The sequence below is a fragment of the Triticum urartu genome, unplaced genomic scaffold (genome assembly GCF_056163025.1).
Source record: "Triticum urartu cultivar PI428250 unplaced genomic scaffold, HENAU_Tu73 scaffold1, whole genome shotgun sequence".
Taxonomy (NCBI): Eukaryota; Viridiplantae; Streptophyta; class Magnoliopsida; order Poales; family Poaceae; genus Triticum; species Triticum urartu.
The window spans coordinates 1-13,543 of NW_028259461.1; the positions used below are offsets into that span (position 1 = coordinate 1).

At 49.3% G+C, this 13,543-nt stretch overlaps 41 non-coding genes across 41 annotated transcripts; all 41 read right to left on the reverse strand.

The window, feature by feature from the left end:
* Nucleotides 1-101: 101 nt before the first annotated feature.
* LOC147955038 (5S ribosomal RNA) lies at nucleotides 102-220 on the reverse strand. Its single transcript, XR_015613307.1, has one exon. It is a non-coding gene; the product is annotated as a 5S ribosomal RNA (ribosomal RNA).
* Nucleotides 221-429: 209 nt separating this feature from the next.
* On the reverse strand, nucleotides 430-548 carry LOC147955039 (5S ribosomal RNA). Its single transcript, XR_015613318.1, has one exon. It is a non-coding gene; the product is annotated as a 5S ribosomal RNA (ribosomal RNA).
* Nucleotides 549-757: 209 nt separating this feature from the next.
* Nucleotides 758-876, reverse strand: LOC147955040 (5S ribosomal RNA). Its single transcript, XR_015613330.1, has one exon. It is a non-coding gene; the product is annotated as a 5S ribosomal RNA (ribosomal RNA).
* Nucleotides 877-1,087: 211 nt separating this feature from the next.
* LOC147955041 (5S ribosomal RNA) lies at nucleotides 1,088-1,206 on the reverse strand. The gene has a single exon (XR_015613341.1). It is a non-coding gene; the product is annotated as a 5S ribosomal RNA (ribosomal RNA).
* Nucleotides 1,207-1,415: 209 nt separating this feature from the next.
* Nucleotides 1,416-1,534, reverse strand: LOC147955042 (5S ribosomal RNA). Its single transcript, XR_015613352.1, has one exon. It is a non-coding gene; the product is annotated as a 5S ribosomal RNA (ribosomal RNA).
* A 209-nt stretch (nucleotides 1,535-1,743) lies between these two features.
* Nucleotides 1,744-1,862, reverse strand: LOC147955043 (5S ribosomal RNA). The gene has a single exon (XR_015613363.1). It is a non-coding gene; the product is annotated as a 5S ribosomal RNA (ribosomal RNA).
* A 209-nt stretch (nucleotides 1,863-2,071) lies between these two features.
* Nucleotides 2,072-2,190, reverse strand: LOC147955044 (5S ribosomal RNA). Its single transcript, XR_015613374.1, has one exon. It is a non-coding gene; the product is annotated as a 5S ribosomal RNA (ribosomal RNA).
* Nucleotides 2,191-2,399: 209 nt separating this feature from the next.
* Nucleotides 2,400-2,518, reverse strand: LOC147955045 (5S ribosomal RNA). Its single transcript, XR_015613385.1, has one exon. It is a non-coding gene; the product is annotated as a 5S ribosomal RNA (ribosomal RNA).
* A 209-nt stretch (nucleotides 2,519-2,727) lies between these two features.
* LOC147955046 (5S ribosomal RNA) lies at nucleotides 2,728-2,846 on the reverse strand. Its single transcript, XR_015613396.1, has one exon. It is a non-coding gene; the product is annotated as a 5S ribosomal RNA (ribosomal RNA).
* A 209-nt stretch (nucleotides 2,847-3,055) lies between these two features.
* On the reverse strand, nucleotides 3,056-3,174 carry LOC147955047 (5S ribosomal RNA). Its single transcript, XR_015613407.1, has one exon. It is a non-coding gene; the product is annotated as a 5S ribosomal RNA (ribosomal RNA).
* Nucleotides 3,175-3,383: 209 nt separating this feature from the next.
* LOC147955048 (5S ribosomal RNA) lies at nucleotides 3,384-3,502 on the reverse strand. Its single transcript, XR_015613418.1, has one exon. It is a non-coding gene; the product is annotated as a 5S ribosomal RNA (ribosomal RNA).
* Nucleotides 3,503-3,711: 209 nt separating this feature from the next.
* Nucleotides 3,712-3,830, reverse strand: LOC147955049 (5S ribosomal RNA). Its single transcript, XR_015613429.1, has one exon. It is a non-coding gene; the product is annotated as a 5S ribosomal RNA (ribosomal RNA).
* A 209-nt stretch (nucleotides 3,831-4,039) lies between these two features.
* Nucleotides 4,040-4,158, reverse strand: LOC147955050 (5S ribosomal RNA). Its single transcript, XR_015613441.1, has one exon. It is a non-coding gene; the product is annotated as a 5S ribosomal RNA (ribosomal RNA).
* A 209-nt stretch (nucleotides 4,159-4,367) lies between these two features.
* On the reverse strand, nucleotides 4,368-4,486 carry LOC147955051 (5S ribosomal RNA). Its single transcript, XR_015613452.1, has one exon. It is a non-coding gene; the product is annotated as a 5S ribosomal RNA (ribosomal RNA).
* A 209-nt stretch (nucleotides 4,487-4,695) lies between these two features.
* LOC147955052 (5S ribosomal RNA) lies at nucleotides 4,696-4,814 on the reverse strand. The gene has a single exon (XR_015613463.1). It is a non-coding gene; the product is annotated as a 5S ribosomal RNA (ribosomal RNA).
* A 209-nt stretch (nucleotides 4,815-5,023) lies between these two features.
* Nucleotides 5,024-5,142, reverse strand: LOC147955053 (5S ribosomal RNA). The gene has a single exon (XR_015613474.1). It is a non-coding gene; the product is annotated as a 5S ribosomal RNA (ribosomal RNA).
* A 209-nt stretch (nucleotides 5,143-5,351) lies between these two features.
* LOC147955054 (5S ribosomal RNA) lies at nucleotides 5,352-5,470 on the reverse strand. The gene has a single exon (XR_015613485.1). It is a non-coding gene; the product is annotated as a 5S ribosomal RNA (ribosomal RNA).
* Nucleotides 5,471-5,679: 209 nt separating this feature from the next.
* On the reverse strand, nucleotides 5,680-5,798 carry LOC147955055 (5S ribosomal RNA). Its single transcript, XR_015612486.1, has one exon. It is a non-coding gene; the product is annotated as a 5S ribosomal RNA (ribosomal RNA).
* A 209-nt stretch (nucleotides 5,799-6,007) lies between these two features.
* Nucleotides 6,008-6,126, reverse strand: LOC147955056 (5S ribosomal RNA). Its single transcript, XR_015612497.1, has one exon. It is a non-coding gene; the product is annotated as a 5S ribosomal RNA (ribosomal RNA).
* A 209-nt stretch (nucleotides 6,127-6,335) lies between these two features.
* LOC147955057 (5S ribosomal RNA) lies at nucleotides 6,336-6,454 on the reverse strand. Its single transcript, XR_015612508.1, has one exon. It is a non-coding gene; the product is annotated as a 5S ribosomal RNA (ribosomal RNA).
* Nucleotides 6,455-6,663: 209 nt separating this feature from the next.
* On the reverse strand, nucleotides 6,664-6,782 carry LOC147955058 (5S ribosomal RNA). Its single transcript, XR_015612519.1, has one exon. It is a non-coding gene; the product is annotated as a 5S ribosomal RNA (ribosomal RNA).
* Nucleotides 6,783-6,991: 209 nt separating this feature from the next.
* On the reverse strand, nucleotides 6,992-7,110 carry LOC147955059 (5S ribosomal RNA). Its single transcript, XR_015612530.1, has one exon. It is a non-coding gene; the product is annotated as a 5S ribosomal RNA (ribosomal RNA).
* Nucleotides 7,111-7,319: 209 nt separating this feature from the next.
* LOC147955060 (5S ribosomal RNA) lies at nucleotides 7,320-7,438 on the reverse strand. The gene has a single exon (XR_015612542.1). It is a non-coding gene; the product is annotated as a 5S ribosomal RNA (ribosomal RNA).
* A 209-nt stretch (nucleotides 7,439-7,647) lies between these two features.
* Nucleotides 7,648-7,766, reverse strand: LOC147955061 (5S ribosomal RNA). The gene has a single exon (XR_015612553.1). It is a non-coding gene; the product is annotated as a 5S ribosomal RNA (ribosomal RNA).
* A 209-nt stretch (nucleotides 7,767-7,975) lies between these two features.
* On the reverse strand, nucleotides 7,976-8,094 carry LOC147955062 (5S ribosomal RNA). Its single transcript, XR_015612564.1, has one exon. It is a non-coding gene; the product is annotated as a 5S ribosomal RNA (ribosomal RNA).
* A 209-nt stretch (nucleotides 8,095-8,303) lies between these two features.
* Nucleotides 8,304-8,422, reverse strand: LOC147955063 (5S ribosomal RNA). Its single transcript, XR_015612575.1, has one exon. It is a non-coding gene; the product is annotated as a 5S ribosomal RNA (ribosomal RNA).
* A 209-nt stretch (nucleotides 8,423-8,631) lies between these two features.
* LOC147955064 (5S ribosomal RNA) lies at nucleotides 8,632-8,750 on the reverse strand. The gene has a single exon (XR_015612586.1). It is a non-coding gene; the product is annotated as a 5S ribosomal RNA (ribosomal RNA).
* A 209-nt stretch (nucleotides 8,751-8,959) lies between these two features.
* Nucleotides 8,960-9,078, reverse strand: LOC147955065 (5S ribosomal RNA). Its single transcript, XR_015612597.1, has one exon. It is a non-coding gene; the product is annotated as a 5S ribosomal RNA (ribosomal RNA).
* A 209-nt stretch (nucleotides 9,079-9,287) lies between these two features.
* Nucleotides 9,288-9,406, reverse strand: LOC147955066 (5S ribosomal RNA). Its single transcript, XR_015612608.1, has one exon. It is a non-coding gene; the product is annotated as a 5S ribosomal RNA (ribosomal RNA).
* Nucleotides 9,407-9,615: 209 nt separating this feature from the next.
* On the reverse strand, nucleotides 9,616-9,734 carry LOC147955067 (5S ribosomal RNA). Its single transcript, XR_015612619.1, has one exon. It is a non-coding gene; the product is annotated as a 5S ribosomal RNA (ribosomal RNA).
* Nucleotides 9,735-9,943: 209 nt separating this feature from the next.
* Nucleotides 9,944-10,062, reverse strand: LOC147955068 (5S ribosomal RNA). The gene has a single exon (XR_015612630.1). It is a non-coding gene; the product is annotated as a 5S ribosomal RNA (ribosomal RNA).
* Nucleotides 10,063-10,271: 209 nt separating this feature from the next.
* Nucleotides 10,272-10,390, reverse strand: LOC147955069 (5S ribosomal RNA). Its single transcript, XR_015612641.1, has one exon. It is a non-coding gene; the product is annotated as a 5S ribosomal RNA (ribosomal RNA).
* Nucleotides 10,391-10,599: 209 nt separating this feature from the next.
* On the reverse strand, nucleotides 10,600-10,718 carry LOC147955070 (5S ribosomal RNA). Its single transcript, XR_015612653.1, has one exon. It is a non-coding gene; the product is annotated as a 5S ribosomal RNA (ribosomal RNA).
* Nucleotides 10,719-10,927: 209 nt separating this feature from the next.
* LOC147955071 (5S ribosomal RNA) lies at nucleotides 10,928-11,046 on the reverse strand. Its single transcript, XR_015612664.1, has one exon. It is a non-coding gene; the product is annotated as a 5S ribosomal RNA (ribosomal RNA).
* Nucleotides 11,047-11,255: 209 nt separating this feature from the next.
* LOC147955072 (5S ribosomal RNA) lies at nucleotides 11,256-11,374 on the reverse strand. Its single transcript, XR_015612675.1, has one exon. It is a non-coding gene; the product is annotated as a 5S ribosomal RNA (ribosomal RNA).
* A 209-nt stretch (nucleotides 11,375-11,583) lies between these two features.
* Nucleotides 11,584-11,702, reverse strand: LOC147955073 (5S ribosomal RNA). Its single transcript, XR_015612686.1, has one exon. It is a non-coding gene; the product is annotated as a 5S ribosomal RNA (ribosomal RNA).
* A 209-nt stretch (nucleotides 11,703-11,911) lies between these two features.
* Nucleotides 11,912-12,030, reverse strand: LOC147955074 (5S ribosomal RNA). The gene has a single exon (XR_015612697.1). It is a non-coding gene; the product is annotated as a 5S ribosomal RNA (ribosomal RNA).
* A 209-nt stretch (nucleotides 12,031-12,239) lies between these two features.
* On the reverse strand, nucleotides 12,240-12,358 carry LOC147955075 (5S ribosomal RNA). The gene has a single exon (XR_015612708.1). It is a non-coding gene; the product is annotated as a 5S ribosomal RNA (ribosomal RNA).
* A 209-nt stretch (nucleotides 12,359-12,567) lies between these two features.
* Nucleotides 12,568-12,686, reverse strand: LOC147955076 (5S ribosomal RNA). The gene has a single exon (XR_015612719.1). It is a non-coding gene; the product is annotated as a 5S ribosomal RNA (ribosomal RNA).
* A 209-nt stretch (nucleotides 12,687-12,895) lies between these two features.
* On the reverse strand, nucleotides 12,896-13,014 carry LOC147955077 (5S ribosomal RNA). Its single transcript, XR_015612730.1, has one exon. It is a non-coding gene; the product is annotated as a 5S ribosomal RNA (ribosomal RNA).
* Nucleotides 13,015-13,223: 209 nt separating this feature from the next.
* Nucleotides 13,224-13,342, reverse strand: LOC147955078 (5S ribosomal RNA). Its single transcript, XR_015612741.1, has one exon. It is a non-coding gene; the product is annotated as a 5S ribosomal RNA (ribosomal RNA).
* Between the last annotated feature and the right edge of the window lie 201 nt (nucleotides 13,343-13,543).

The following is a 13,543-nucleotide window of genomic DNA, read 5'->3' on the forward strand; positions in this document are numbered from 1 at the left end:
AGCTAAAACTTACCGCAAACGTGCAAAATAATAAAACGTGGTAAATATATGTCGCGGCCGTGAGCTTTCTTTTGCACGCCGCGCAAAAAAATTTTAAAAAGGGAATGCAACACGAGGACTTCCCAGGAGGTCACCCATCCTAGTACTACTCTCGCCCAAGCACGCTTAACTTCGGAGTTCTGATGGGATCCGGTGCTTTAGTGCTGGTATGATCGCATCCGACATGTTACCCCCGTCTTCGTCCCTTATGCTTGCCCCTCCCAGCTCCACTACAAAGACGATCGTACTTTGCTTTCCCCGCCGCTACACGCGTGAATAATGACCAACGAGCTAAAACTTACCGCAAACGTGCAAAATAATAAAACGTGGTAAATATATGTCGCGGCCGTGAGCTTTCTTTTGCACGCCGCGCAAAAAAATTTTAAAAAGGGAATGCAACACGAGGACTTCCCAGGAGGTCACCCATCCTAGTACTACTCTCGCCCAAGCACGCTTAACTTCGGAGTTCTGATGGGATCCGGTGCTTTAGTGCTGGTATGATCGCATCCGACATGTTACCCCCGTCTTCGTCCCTTATGCTTGCCCCTCCCAGCTCCACTACAAAGACGATCGTACTTTGCTTTCCCCGCCGCTACACGCGTGAATAATGACCAACGAGCTAAAACTTACCGCAAACGTGCAAAATAATAAAACGTGGTAAATATATGTCGCGGCCGTGAGCTTTCTTTTGCACGCCGCGCAAAAAAATTTTAAAAAGGGAATGCAACACGAGGACTTCCCAGGAGGTCACCCATCCTAGTACTACTCTCGCCCAAGCACGCTTAACTTCGGAGTTCTGATGGGATCCGGTGCTTTAGTGCTGGTATGATCGCATCCGACATGTTACCCCCGTCTTCGTCCCTTATGCTTGCCCCTCCCAGCTCCACTACAAAGACGATCGTACTTTGCTTTCCCCGCCGCTACACGCGTGTGAATAATGACCAACGAGCTAAAACTTACCGCAAACGTGCAAAATAATAAAACGTGGTAAATATATGTCGCGGCCGTGAGCTTTCTTTTGCACGCCGCGCAAAAAAATTTTAAAAAGGGAATGCAACACGAGGACTTCCCAGGAGGTCACCCATCCTAGTACTACTCTCGCCCAAGCACGCTTAACTTCGGAGTTCTGATGGGATCCGGTGCTTTAGTGCTGGTATGATCGCATCCGACATGTTACCCCCGTCTTCGTCCCTTATGCTTGCCCCTCCCAGCTCCACTACAAAGACGATCGTACTTTGCTTTCCCCGCCGCTACACGCGTGAATAATGACCAACGAGCTAAAACTTACCGCAAACGTGCAAAATAATAAAACGTGGTAAATATATGTCGCGGCCGTGAGCTTTCTTTTGCACGCCGCGCAAAAAAATTTTAAAAAGGGAATGCAACACGAGGACTTCCCAGGAGGTCACCCATCCTAGTACTACTCTCGCCCAAGCACGCTTAACTTCGGAGTTCTGATGGGATCCGGTGCTTTAGTGCTGGTATGATCGCATCCGACATGTTACCCCCGTCTTCGTCCCTTATGCTTGCCCCTCCCAGCTCCACTACAAAGACGATCGTACTTTGCTTTCCCCGCCGCTACACGCGTGAATAATGACCAACGAGCTAAAACTTACCGCAAACGTGCAAAATAATAAAACGTGGTAAATATATGTCGCGGCCGTGAGCTTTCTTTTGCACGCCGCGCAAAAAAATTTTAAAAAGGGAATGCAACACGAGGACTTCCCAGGAGGTCACCCATCCTAGTACTACTCTCGCCCAAGCACGCTTAACTTCGGAGTTCTGATGGGATCCGGTGCTTTAGTGCTGGTATGATCGCATCCGACATGTTACCCCCGTCTTCGTCCCTTATGCTTGCCCCTCCCAGCTCCACTACAAAGACGATCGTACTTTGCTTTCCCCGCCGCTACACGCGTGAATAATGACCAACGAGCTAAAACTTACCGCAAACGTGCAAAATAATAAAACGTGGTAAATATATGTCGCGGCCGTGAGCTTTCTTTTGCACGCCGCGCAAAAAAATTTTAAAAAGGGAATGCAACACGAGGACTTCCCAGGAGGTCACCCATCCTAGTACTACTCTCGCCCAAGCACGCTTAACTTCGGAGTTCTGATGGGATCCGGTGCTTTAGTGCTGGTATGATCGCATCCGACATGTTACCCCCGTCTTCGTCCCTTATGCTTGCCCCTCCCAGCTCCACTACAAAGACGATCGTACTTTGCTTTCCCCGCCGCTACACGCGTGAATAATGACCAACGAGCTAAAACTTACCGCAAACGTGCAAAATAATAAAACGTGGTAAATATATGTCGCGGCCGTGAGCTTTCTTTTGCACGCCGCGCAAAAAAATTTTAAAAAGGGAATGCAACACGAGGACTTCCCAGGAGGTCACCCATCCTAGTACTACTCTCGCCCAAGCACGCTTAACTTCGGAGTTCTGATGGGATCCGGTGCTTTAGTGCTGGTATGATCGCATCCGACATGTTACCCCCGTCTTCGTCCCTTATGCTTGCCCCTCCCAGCTCCACTACAAAGACGATCGTACTTTGCTTTCCCCGCCGCTACACGCGTGAATAATGACCAACGAGCTAAAACTTACCGCAAACGTGCAAAATAATAAAACGTGGTAAATATATGTCGCGGCCGTGAGCTTTCTTTTGCACGCCGCGCAAAAAAATTTTAAAAAGGGAATGCAACACGAGGACTTCCCAGGAGGTCACCCATCCTAGTACTACTCTCGCCCAAGCACGCTTAACTTCGGAGTTCTGATGGGATCCGGTGCTTTAGTGCTGGTATGATCGCATCCGACATGTTACCCCCGTCTTCGTCCCTTATGCTTGCCCCTCCCAGCTCCACTACAAAGACGATCGTACTTTGCTTTCCCCGCCGCTACACGCGTGAATAATGACCAACGAGCTAAAACTTACCGCAAACGTGCAAAATAATAAAACGTGGTAAATATATGTCGCGGCCGTGAGCTTTCTTTTGCACGCCGCGCAAAAAAATTTTAAAAAGGGAATGCAACACGAGGACTTCCCAGGAGGTCACCCATCCTAGTACTACTCTCGCCCAAGCACGCTTAACTTCGGAGTTCTGATGGGATCCGGTGCTTTAGTGCTGGTATGATCGCATCCGACATGTTACCCCCGTCTTCGTCCCTTATGCTTGCCCCTCCCAGCTCCACTACAAAGACGATCGTACTTTGCTTTCCCCGCCGCTACACGCGTGAATAATGACCAACGAGCTAAAACTTACCGCAAACGTGCAAAATAATAAAACGTGGTAAATATATGTCGCGGCCGTGAGCTTTCTTTTGCACGCCGCGCAAAAAAATTTTAAAAAGGGAATGCAACACGAGGACTTCCCAGGAGGTCACCCATCCTAGTACTACTCTCGCCCAAGCACGCTTAACTTCGGAGTTCTGATGGGATCCGGTGCTTTAGTGCTGGTATGATCGCATCCGACATGTTACCCCCGTCTTCGTCCCTTATGCTTGCCCCTCCCAGCTCCACTACAAAGACGATCGTACTTTGCTTTCCCCGCCGCTACACGCGTGAATAATGACCAACGAGCTAAAACTTACCGCAAACGTGCAAAATAATAAAACGTGGTAAATATATGTCGCGGCCGTGAGCTTTCTTTTGCACGCCGCGCAAAAAAATTTTAAAAAGGGAATGCAACACGAGGACTTCCCAGGAGGTCACCCATCCTAGTACTACTCTCGCCCAAGCACGCTTAACTTCGGAGTTCTGATGGGATCCGGTGCTTTAGTGCTGGTATGATCGCATCCGACATGTTACCCCCGTCTTCGTCCCTTATGCTTGCCCCTCCCAGCTCCACTACAAAGACGATCGTACTTTGCTTTCCCCGCCGCTACACGCGTGAATAATGACCAACGAGCTAAAACTTACCGCAAACGTGCAAAATAATAAAACGTGGTAAATATATGTCGCGGCCGTGAGCTTTCTTTTGCACGCCGCGCAAAAAAATTTTAAAAAGGGAATGCAACACGAGGACTTCCCAGGAGGTCACCCATCCTAGTACTACTCTCGCCCAAGCACGCTTAACTTCGGAGTTCTGATGGGATCCGGTGCTTTAGTGCTGGTATGATCGCATCCGACATGTTACCCCCGTCTTCGTCCCTTATGCTTGCCCCTCCCAGCTCCACTACAAAGACGATCGTACTTTGCTTTCCCCGCCGCTACACGCGTGAATAATGACCAACGAGCTAAAACTTACCGCAAACGTGCAAAATAATAAAACGTGGTAAATATATGTCGCGGCCGTGAGCTTTCTTTTGCACGCCGCGCAAAAAAATTTTAAAAAGGGAATGCAACACGAGGACTTCCCAGGAGGTCACCCATCCTAGTACTACTCTCGCCCAAGCACGCTTAACTTCGGAGTTCTGATGGGATCCGGTGCTTTAGTGCTGGTATGATCGCATCCGACATGTTACCCCCGTCTTCGTCCCTTATGCTTGCCCCTCCCAGCTCCACTACAAAGACGATCGTACTTTGCTTTCCCCGCCGCTACACGCGTGAATAATGACCAACGAGCTAAAACTTACCGCAAACGTGCAAAATAATAAAACGTGGTAAATATATGTCGCGGCCGTGAGCTTTCTTTTGCACGCCGCGCAAAAAAATTTTAAAAAGGGAATGCAACACGAGGACTTCCCAGGAGGTCACCCATCCTAGTACTACTCTCGCCCAAGCACGCTTAACTTCGGAGTTCTGATGGGATCCGGTGCTTTAGTGCTGGTATGATCGCATCCGACATGTTACCCCCGTCTTCGTCCCTTATGCTTGCCCCTCCCAGCTCCACTACAAAGACGATCGTACTTTGCTTTCCCCGCCGCTACACGCGTGAATAATGACCAACGAGCTAAAACTTACCGCAAACGTGCAAAATAATAAAACGTGGTAAATATATGTCGCGGCCGTGAGCTTTCTTTTGCACGCCGCGCAAAAAAATTTTAAAAAGGGAATGCAACACGAGGACTTCCCAGGAGGTCACCCATCCTAGTACTACTCTCGCCCAAGCACGCTTAACTTCGGAGTTCTGATGGGATCCGGTGCTTTAGTGCTGGTATGATCGCATCCGACATGTTACCCCCGTCTTCGTCCCTTATGCTTGCCCCTCCCAGCTCCACTACAAAGACGATCGTACTTTGCTTTCCCCGCCGCTACACGCGTGAATAATGACCAACGAGCTAAAACTTACCGCAAACGTGCAAAATAATAAAACGTGGTAAATATATGTCGCGGCCGTGAGCTTTCTTTTGCACGCCGCGCAAAAAAATTTTAAAAAGGGAATGCAACACGAGGACTTCCCAGGAGGTCACCCATCCTAGTACTACTCTCGCCCAAGCACGCTTAACTTCGGAGTTCTGATGGGATCCGGTGCTTTAGTGCTGGTATGATCGCATCCGACATGTTACCCCCGTCTTCGTCCCTTATGCTTGCCCCTCCCAGCTCCACTACAAAGACGATCGTACTTTGCTTTCCCCGCCGCTACACGCGTGAATAATGACCAACGAGCTAAAACTTACCGCAAACGTGCAAAATAATAAAACGTGGTAAATATATGTCGCGGCCGTGAGCTTTCTTTTGCACGCCGCGCAAAAAAATTTTAAAAAGGGAATGCAACACGAGGACTTCCCAGGAGGTCACCCATCCTAGTACTACTCTCGCCCAAGCACGCTTAACTTCGGAGTTCTGATGGGATCCGGTGCTTTAGTGCTGGTATGATCGCATCCGACATGTTACCCCCGTCTTCGTCCCTTATGCTTGCCCCTCCCAGCTCCACTACAAAGACGATCGTACTTTGCTTTCCCCGCCGCTACACGCGTGAATAATGACCAACGAGCTAAAACTTACCGCAAACGTGCAAAATAATAAAACGTGGTAAATATATGTCGCGGCCGTGAGCTTTCTTTTGCACGCCGCGCAAAAAAATTTTAAAAAGGGAATGCAACACGAGGACTTCCCAGGAGGTCACCCATCCTAGTACTACTCTCGCCCAAGCACGCTTAACTTCGGAGTTCTGATGGGATCCGGTGCTTTAGTGCTGGTATGATCGCATCCGACATGTTACCCCCGTCTTCGTCCCTTATGCTTGCCCCTCCCAGCTCCACTACAAAGACGATCGTACTTTGCTTTCCCCGCCGCTACACGCGTGAATAATGACCAACGAGCTAAAACTTACCGCAAACGTGCAAAATAATAAAACGTGGTAAATATATGTCGCGGCCGTGAGCTTTCTTTTGCACGCCGCGCAAAAAAATTTTAAAAAGGGAATGCAACACGAGGACTTCCCAGGAGGTCACCCATCCTAGTACTACTCTCGCCCAAGCACGCTTAACTTCGGAGTTCTGATGGGATCCGGTGCTTTAGTGCTGGTATGATCGCATCCGACATGTTACCCCCGTCTTCGTCCCTTATGCTTGCCCCTCCCAGCTCCACTACAAAGACGATCGTACTTTGCTTTCCCCGCCGCTACACGCGTGAATAATGACCAACGAGCTAAAACTTACCGCAAACGTGCAAAATAATAAAACGTGGTAAATATATGTCGCGGCCGTGAGCTTTCTTTTGCACGCCGCGCAAAAAAATTTTAAAAAGGGAATGCAACACGAGGACTTCCCAGGAGGTCACCCATCCTAGTACTACTCTCGCCCAAGCACGCTTAACTTCGGAGTTCTGATGGGATCCGGTGCTTTAGTGCTGGTATGATCGCATCCGACATGTTACCCCCGTCTTCGTCCCTTATGCTTGCCCCTCCCAGCTCCACTACAAAGACGATCGTACTTTGCTTTCCCCGCCGCTACACGCGTGAATAATGACCAACGAGCTAAAACTTACCGCAAACGTGCAAAATAATAAAACGTGGTAAATATATGTCGCGGCCGTGAGCTTTCTTTTGCACGCCGCGCAAAAAAATTTTAAAAAGGGAATGCAACACGAGGACTTCCCAGGAGGTCACCCATCCTAGTACTACTCTCGCCCAAGCACGCTTAACTTCGGAGTTCTGATGGGATCCGGTGCTTTAGTGCTGGTATGATCGCATCCGACATGTTACCCCCGTCTTCGTCCCTTATGCTTGCCCCTCCCAGCTCCACTACAAAGACGATCGTACTTTGCTTTCCCCGCCGCTACACGCGTGAATAATGACCAACGAGCTAAAACTTACCGCAAACGTGCAAAATAATAAAACGTGGTAAATATATGTCGCGGCCGTGAGCTTTCTTTTGCACGCCGCGCAAAAAAATTTTAAAAAGGGAATGCAACACGAGGACTTCCCAGGAGGTCACCCATCCTAGTACTACTCTCGCCCAAGCACGCTTAACTTCGGAGTTCTGATGGGATCCGGTGCTTTAGTGCTGGTATGATCGCATCCGACATGTTACCCCCGTCTTCGTCCCTTATGCTTGCCCCTCCCAGCTCCACTACAAAGACGATCGTACTTTGCTTTCCCCGCCGCTACACGCGTGAATAATGACCAACGAGCTAAAACTTACCGCAAACGTGCAAAATAATAAAACGTGGTAAATATATGTCGCGGCCGTGAGCTTTCTTTTGCACGCCGCGCAAAAAAATTTTAAAAAGGGAATGCAACACGAGGACTTCCCAGGAGGTCACCCATCCTAGTACTACTCTCGCCCAAGCACGCTTAACTTCGGAGTTCTGATGGGATCCGGTGCTTTAGTGCTGGTATGATCGCATCCGACATGTTACCCCCGTCTTCGTCCCTTATGCTTGCCCCTCCCAGCTCCACTACAAAGACGATCGTACTTTGCTTTCCCCGCCGCTACACGCGTGAATAATGACCAACGAGCTAAAACTTACCGCAAACGTGCAAAATAATAAAACGTGGTAAATATATGTCGCGGCCGTGAGCTTTCTTTTGCACGCCGCGCAAAAAAATTTTAAAAAGGGAATGCAACACGAGGACTTCCCAGGAGGTCACCCATCCTAGTACTACTCTCGCCCAAGCACGCTTAACTTCGGAGTTCTGATGGGATCCGGTGCTTTAGTGCTGGTATGATCGCATCCGACATGTTACCCCCGTCTTCGTCCCTTATGCTTGCCCCTCCCAGCTCCACTACAAAGACGATCGTACTTTGCTTTCCCCGCCGCTACACGCGTGAATAATGACCAACGAGCTAAAACTTACCGCAAACGTGCAAAATAATAAAACGTGGTAAATATATGTCGCGGCCGTGAGCTTTCTTTTGCACGCCGCGCAAAAAAATTTTAAAAAGGGAATGCAACACGAGGACTTCCCAGGAGGTCACCCATCCTAGTACTACTCTCGCCCAAGCACGCTTAACTTCGGAGTTCTGATGGGATCCGGTGCTTTAGTGCTGGTATGATCGCATCCGACATGTTACCCCCGTCTTCGTCCCTTATGCTTGCCCCTCCCAGCTCCACTACAAAGACGATCGTACTTTGCTTTCCCCGCCGCTACACGCGTGAATAATGACCAACGAGCTAAAACTTACCGCAAACGTGCAAAATAATAAAACGTGGTAAATATATGTCGCGGCCGTGAGCTTTCTTTTGCACGCCGCGCAAAAAAATTTTAAAAAGGGAATGCAACACGAGGACTTCCCAGGAGGTCACCCATCCTAGTACTACTCTCGCCCAAGCACGCTTAACTTCGGAGTTCTGATGGGATCCGGTGCTTTAGTGCTGGTATGATCGCATCCGACATGTTACCCCCGTCTTCGTCCCTTATGCTTGCCCCTCCCAGCTCCACTACAAAGACGATCGTACTTTGCTTTCCCCGCCGCTACACGCGTGAATAATGACCAACGAGCTAAAACTTACCGCAAACGTGCAAAATAATAAAACGTGGTAAATATATGTCGCGGCCGTGAGCTTTCTTTTGCACGCCGCGCAAAAAAATTTTAAAAAGGGAATGCAACACGAGGACTTCCCAGGAGGTCACCCATCCTAGTACTACTCTCGCCCAAGCACGCTTAACTTCGGAGTTCTGATGGGATCCGGTGCTTTAGTGCTGGTATGATCGCATCCGACATGTTACCCCCGTCTTCGTCCCTTATGCTTGCCCCTCCCAGCTCCACTACAAAGACGATCGTACTTTGCTTTCCCCGCCGCTACACGCGTGAATAATGACCAACGAGCTAAAACTTACCGCAAACGTGCAAAATAATAAAACGTGGTAAATATATGTCGCGGCCGTGAGCTTTCTTTTGCACGCCGCGCAAAAAAATTTTAAAAAGGGAATGCAACACGAGGACTTCCCAGGAGGTCACCCATCCTAGTACTACTCTCGCCCAAGCACGCTTAACTTCGGAGTTCTGATGGGATCCGGTGCTTTAGTGCTGGTATGATCGCATCCGACATGTTACCCCCGTCTTCGTCCCTTATGCTTGCCCCTCCCAGCTCCACTACAAAGACGATCGTACTTTGCTTTCCCCGCCGCTACACGCGTGAATAATGACCAACGAGCTAAAACTTACCGCAAACGTGCAAAATAATAAAACGTGGTAAATATATGTCGCGGCCGTGAGCTTTCTTTTGCACGCCGCGCAAAAAAATTTTAAAAAGGGAATGCAACACGAGGACTTCCCAGGAGGTCACCCATCCTAGTACTACTCTCGCCCAAGCACGCTTAACTTCGGAGTTCTGATGGGATCCGGTGCTTTAGTGCTGGTATGATCGCATCCGACATGTTACCCCCGTCTTCGTCCCTTATGCTTGCCCCTCCCAGCTCCACTACAAAGACGATCGTACTTTGCTTTCCCCGCCGCTACACGCGTGAATAATGACCAACGAGCTAAAACTTACCGCAAACGTGCAAAATAATAAAACGTGGTAAATATATGTCGCGGCCGTGAGCTTTCTTTTGCACGCCGCGCAAAAAAATTTTAAAAAGGGAATGCAACACGAGGACTTCCCAGGAGGTCACCCATCCTAGTACTACTCTCGCCCAAGCACGCTTAACTTCGGAGTTCTGATGGGATCCGGTGCTTTAGTGCTGGTATGATCGCATCCGACATGTTACCCCCGTCTTCGTCCCTTATGCTTGCCCCTCCCAGCTCCACTACAAAGACGATCGTACTTTGCTTTCCCCGCCGCTACACGCGTGAATAATGACCAACGAGCTAAAACTTACCGCAAACGTGCAAAATAATAAAACGTGGTAAATATATGTCGCGGCCGTGAGCTTTCTTTTGCACGCCGCGCAAAAAAATTTTAAAAAGGGAATGCAACACGAGGACTTCCCAGGAGGTCACCCATCCTAGTACTACTCTCGCCCAAGCACGCTTAACTTCGGAGTTCTGATGGGATCCGGTGCTTTAGTGCTGGTATGATCGCATCCGACATGTTACCCCCGTCTTCGTCCCTTATGCTTGCCCCTCCCAGCTCCACTACAAAGACGATCGTACTTTGCTTTCCCCGCCGCTACACGCGTGAATAATGACCAACGAGCTAAAACTTACCGCAAACGTGCAAAATAATAAAACGTGGTAAATATATGTCGCGGCCGTGAGCTTTCTTTTGCACGCCGCGCAAAAAAATTTTAAAAAGGGAATGCAACACGAGGACTTCCCAGGAGGTCACCCATCCTAGTACTACTCTCGCCCAAGCACGCTTAACTTCGGAGTTCTGATGGGATCCGGTGCTTTAGTGCTGGTATGATCGCATCCGACATGTTACCCCCGTCTTCGTCCCTTATGCTTGCCCCTCCCAGCTCCACTACAAAGACGATCGTACTTTGCTTTCCCCGCCGCTACACGCGTGAATAATGACCAACGAGCTAAAACTTACCGCAAACGTGCAAAATAATAAAACGTGGTAAATATATGTCGCGGCCGTGAGCTTTCTTTTGCACGCCGCGCAAAAAAATTTTAAAAAGGGAATGCAACACGAGGACTTCCCAGGAGGTCACCCATCCTAGTACTACTCTCGCCCAAGCACGCTTAACTTCGGAGTTCTGATGGGATCCGGTGCTTTAGTGCTGGTATGATCGCATCCGACATGTTACCCCCGTCTTCGTCCCTTATGCTTGCCCCTCCCAGCTCCACTACAAAGACGATCGTACTTTGCTTTCCCCGCCGCTACACGCGTGAATAATGACCAACGAGCTAAAACTTACCGCAAACGTGCAAAATAATAAAACGTGGTAAATATATGTCGCGGCCGTGAGCTTTCTTTTGCACGCCGCGCAAAAAAATTTTAAAAAGGGAATGCAACACGAGGACTTCCCAGGAGGTCACCCATCCTAGTACTACTCTCGCCCAAGCACGCTTAACTTCGGAGTTCTGATGGGATCCGGTGCTTTAGTGCTGGTATGATCGCATCCGACATGTTACCCCCGTCTTCGTCCCTTATGCTTGCCCCTCCCAGCTCCACTACAAAGACGATCGTACTTTGCTTTCCCCGCCGCTACACGCGTGAATAATGACCAACGAGCTAAAACTTACCGCAAACGTGCAAAATAATAAAACGTGGTAAATATATGTCGCGGCCGTGAGCTTTCTTTTGCACGCCGCGCAAAAAAATTTTAAAAAGGGAATGCAACACGAGGACTTCCCAGGAGGTCACCCATCCTAGTACTACTCTCGCCCAAGCACGCTTAACTTCGGAGTTCTGATGGGATCCGGTGCTTTAGTGCTGGTATGATCGCATCCGACATGTTACCCCCGTCTTCGTCCCTTATGCTTGCCCCTCCCAGCTCCACTACAAAGACGATCGTACTTTGCTTTCCCCGCCGCTACACGCGTGAATAATGACCAACGAGCTAAAACTTACCGCAAACGTGCAAAATAATAAAACGTGGTAAATATATGTCGCGGCCGTGAGCTTTCTTTTGCACGCCGCGCAAAAAAATTTTAAAAAGGGAATGCAACACGAGGACTTCCCAGGAGGTCACCCATCCTAGTACTACTCTCGCCCAAGCACGCTTAACTTCGGAGTTCTGATGGGATCCGGTGCTTTAGTGCTGGTATGATCGCATCCGACATGTTACCCCCGTCTTCGTCCCTTATGCTTGCCCCTCCCAGCTCCACTACAAAGACGATCGTACTTTGCTTTCCCCGCCGCTACACGCGTGAATAATGACCAACGAGCTAAAACTTACCGCAAACGTGCAAAATAATAAAACGTGGTAAATATATGTCGCGGCCGTGAGCTTTCTTTTGCACGCCGCGCAAAAAAATTTTAAAAAGGGAATGCAACACGAGGACTTCCCAGGAGGTCACCCATCCTAGTACTACTCTCGCCCAAGCACGCTTAACTTCGGAGTTCTGATGGGATCCGGTGCTTTAGTGCTGGTATGATCGCATCCGACATGTTACCCCCGTCTTCGTCCCTTATGCTTGCCCCTCCCAGCTCCACTACAAAGACGATCGTACTTTGCTTTCCCCGCCGCTACACGCGTGAATAATGACCAACGAGCTAAAACTTACCGCAAACGTGCAAAATAATAAAACGTGGTAAATATATGTCGCGGCCGTGAGCTTTCTTTTGCACGCCGCGCAAAAAAATTTTAAAAAGGGAATGCAACACGAGGACTTCCCAGGAGGTCACCCATCCTAGTACTACTCTCGCCCAAGCACGCTTAACTTCGGAGTTCTGATGGGATCCGGTGCTTTAGTGCTGGTATGATCGCATCCGACATGTTACCCCCGTCTTCGTCCCTTATGCTTGCCCCTCCCAGCTCCACTACAAAGACGATCGTACTTTGCTTTCCCCGCCGCTACACGCGTGAATAATGACCAACGAGCTAAAACTTACCGCAAACGTGCAAAATAATAAAACGTGGTAAATATATGTCGCGGCCGTGAGCTTTCTTTTGCACGCCGCGCAAAAAAATTTTAAAAAGGGAATGCAACACGAGGACTTCCCAGGAGGTCACCCATCCTAGTACTACTCTCGCCCAAGCACGCTTAACTTCGGAGTTCTGATGGGATCCGGTGCTTTAGTGCTGGTATGATCGCATCCGACATGTTACCCCCGTCTTCGTCCCTTATGCTTGCCCCTCCCAGCTCCACTACAAAGACGATCGTACTTTGCTTTCCCCGCCGCTACACGCGTGAATAATGACCAACGAGCTAAAACTTACCGCAAACGTGCAAAATAATAAAACGTGGTAAATATATGTCGCGGCCGTGAGCTTTCTTTTGCACGCCGCGCAAAAAAATTTTAAAAAGGGAATGCAACACGAGGACTTCCCAGGAGGTCACCCATCCTAGTACTACTCTCGCCCAAGCACGCTTAACTTCGGAGTTCTGATGGGATCCGGTGCTTTAGTGCTGGTATGATCGCATCCGACATGTTACCCCCGTCTTCGTCCCTTATGCTTGCCCCTCCCAGCTCCACTACAAAGACGATCGTACTTTGCTTTCCCCGCCGCTACACGCGTGAATAATGACCAACGAGCTAAAACTTACCGCAAACGTGCAAAATAATAAAACGTGGTAAATATATGTCGCGGCCGTGAGCTTTCTTTTGCACGCCGCGCAAAAAAATT